Consider the following 3,042-nt stretch of genomic DNA (forward strand, 5'->3'; position numbering starts at 1 on the left):
TAAGCATTGCATCCAACACCCCCAAACCCCAAGTTGTGACAACCAAAAATATCTTCAGGCATTGCCAAATGTCCCTTAAAATATCAAGGGAATTTTTTTTTTTTGGTCTGTTTTTTGTTTGTTTGGTTTTTGCTTTTGACCAGAATGAAATTCTTTCAGTCTGATATCACTGGTTATATCACCCATAATAAGTTCTGATTGAGAGGCACATGTGTGATTAATAAAAGGAAAAAAGTACTACTAATTATAAATTTCTTGCAGGCAAAATTTCCAAACCAAAAAGTTCTGTAATTAAAAGTTTAGGAACCTATAATAGATACTGTATTAGTTATCTATTGCTATGTAACAAATTGCTCCAAAACTTAGCAGCTTAAAACAGTGAACATTTATTATTTCATAGTTTCCGAGGGCTGAGAATCTAAGAGCATCTTAGTTGGATACTTCTGTCTCAAAGTCTCTTATAAGGTAGTCATGTTGTCAGCCAGGCTGCAGTTATTTCAAGGCACAATAGGGACTGGAAAATCCATTTTAGAGCTAACTCGTGGTTGTTGGCAGGCCTTGGGCCCTTGCTGGTCCTTGACCAAAAGCTTCAACTCCTCACCAGGTGAGCCTCTCTGTAAGGGCTTTTCACAGCAGGGTAGCTTGCTTTCATCAGAGTGAGAAATGCAAGATGGAGAAAAAGTGCGCCCAAGACAGAAACCAGCATCTTTTTTATATACTACTGTCGACTTTAGAAACGTCCAAACCTTTAGAAAATTTTTATGAGTTTATTTGAGCCAAACTGATGACATACTTGTATGCTGGGGATTAAAGTCTCAAATGCTCCCAAGAATAACAGTTTTGTAGCTTCTTTTATGCATTTGAAATTAAAAGATGGGATGTAAGGAAGATTACATGAGATTGGGAGAAAGCAAGGGCAGGATAGTACTACAAACTAGTTAAGATTATGTGCTCTCACACTTTAGAAGGAGGGGTCTGAAAGTGGGGTCATGTATTAGAAGGAAGGGTCTGAAAAGGGGCATTTCAAGTAGTTAACCTAGATGCACAGAAACAATGGGCAGGACTTTCTTAAGGCAAAGATAAGCCCTGTAGGAAAGAAGTTATTTGCGTGGGGTGTGACTACCCACCATGACCTGCCCAGTTAGGAATTTATGCTCACATCACCCTGTGAGGTCACTTTTCATAGAATCCCTTTTTCCATCCACACTACTTTCAAAGGTGATGTACCATCACTTCTGTCATGTGCTGTTGGTCGTATTGACCAGCCCAAGCACAAAGTGGGAAGGGACTGTTCAAATTTGTGAATAGAGAGACAAGGCTCATCAGGGCCATCTGGGAGACTGCTTACCACAGTACATATGGAATTGTCCACCAAGAGTGCCTCTCCTAGGAACCCTCTTTTCTTTCTTCCAATTCATCTGCATTACACAGAAACAGTCATTTTCTAAAACATGAACTTGTTCCACACACCCAACGGTTGCTTTGAGCTGGGCCAATCACAGCTCTTTCTCGAGTTAGACATGAAAAGCAGCAAGTCAGTTCATTCTTATTTGGGTGACCATAGCTCTAAGATATAAATCTTGGGAGCTATCACCAGGCATGTTTTCTACTATGCAAGGAAAGCCAAATTGCTTCAGGAGAGGAAAATGAAATAACATACAGAGAAAAACTGGAGACTAGTGAGGTAGCCATGAGAGTTGGTTCTAGTTATTTCTTTTCTTTCCTTTTTTTTTAAATTTTAAACAAGAAGTTTATTTAAACAACAAAATGCTTGACTTGAAGGGAAAACTATCAAGGACAGTTCTAGTTATTTCTGAGGCCCAGCAGTAAGTCTGCATTCCTCATAGCTTGGTTGATATGCCAATGTGCTTCCAGTAAACTCCCTTTTTGTTTAAACTAGTTTAAATTGGGTGTCTGTTAACTTCAGCCTAAAATCCTAACTAGTTAAAAACTGCACCAATAATCCATTTCTGATGCATAAATGTCCTATCCATCTTATACTTACAGAAATATTTTATTATTGTAATTATTTTTAAAATTCCTACCCTCACACATATCTGTAGAAATTTCACACAATGTATATGCACAAGAACTAGGCATTAATATTTTCTGCACTAGTTTATTTTACACAGAAACATAGCCGTTAGGCAAATGTCATGAACCATACTGTAATAGGTAATATCACTAGTATAGTAATAGTGCTTCAAAAGATTTTCTGAAGTAAATGACTATGATTAAAATATCTTTAAAAATACTAATCAATTTTATATGGTTAGATTCATAGTTAATTATCAACTGTGAATTTATTATCTGTTATTAGAAGCAAACCATATACACATATAACCTGTTGATGGTGGTGTTCTAAATTCAATCATCCTTGAGCTCTACCAGAATTTTTTTCATACAGCATTTACTTGTACCACTAACACTTATATTACAATAAAATATAATCATTCAGATAAACAATTGTTATCAAGGTAATATTGCTTGAAGTCATTAAGTCCCTAAGCTCTCCCTATTCTAGGTGTTCTTTTTGACACATATCTATTTCAGATTATTTATGACAATAAAATTACTCATACCCATAACCTTTGTTGACTAAGCAATAAATCAATTTTCCCATTGATTTTTTAAATTAAAGAACGTTATCCCAGTGCTAGCAGTGTAGGGAAGTGTTGCCTGCTCTACTAGGAAAGACAGAACTCTTTGTGCCATTAGTAGCTAGTTGGATAGATAGTTCTAAGTGATTATACTCTAAGCCAGACATGCTTCCCAGTTATTTTGGTCTAGGTACTTCAATGTTCCATCCCAAACCTCATCATCACACTCTCAATAGTCAACGTAGTTAATAAAGGGCCGGCTGAGTGGCTCAGTTGGTTAAGAGCTTGCTCAAGAGTGCGAGCTCTGAGCAACACGGTCGCCAGTTCGATTCCCAGCCCAGGCTGAGCTGCCACTGAGCTGCCAACAGGTAGGTGGCAGCATGGCTCAGCTAAAAACAAAAAACAAAAAACACCAACACATTTGTTGCATATATGGATCAAT

Source organism: Hipposideros armiger, unplaced genomic scaffold (genome assembly GCF_001890085.2).
Source record: "Hipposideros armiger isolate ML-2016 unplaced genomic scaffold, ASM189008v1 scaffold_92, whole genome shotgun sequence".
In the NCBI taxonomy this organism is placed as follows: domain Eukaryota; kingdom Metazoa; phylum Chordata; class Mammalia; order Chiroptera; family Hipposideridae; genus Hipposideros; species Hipposideros armiger.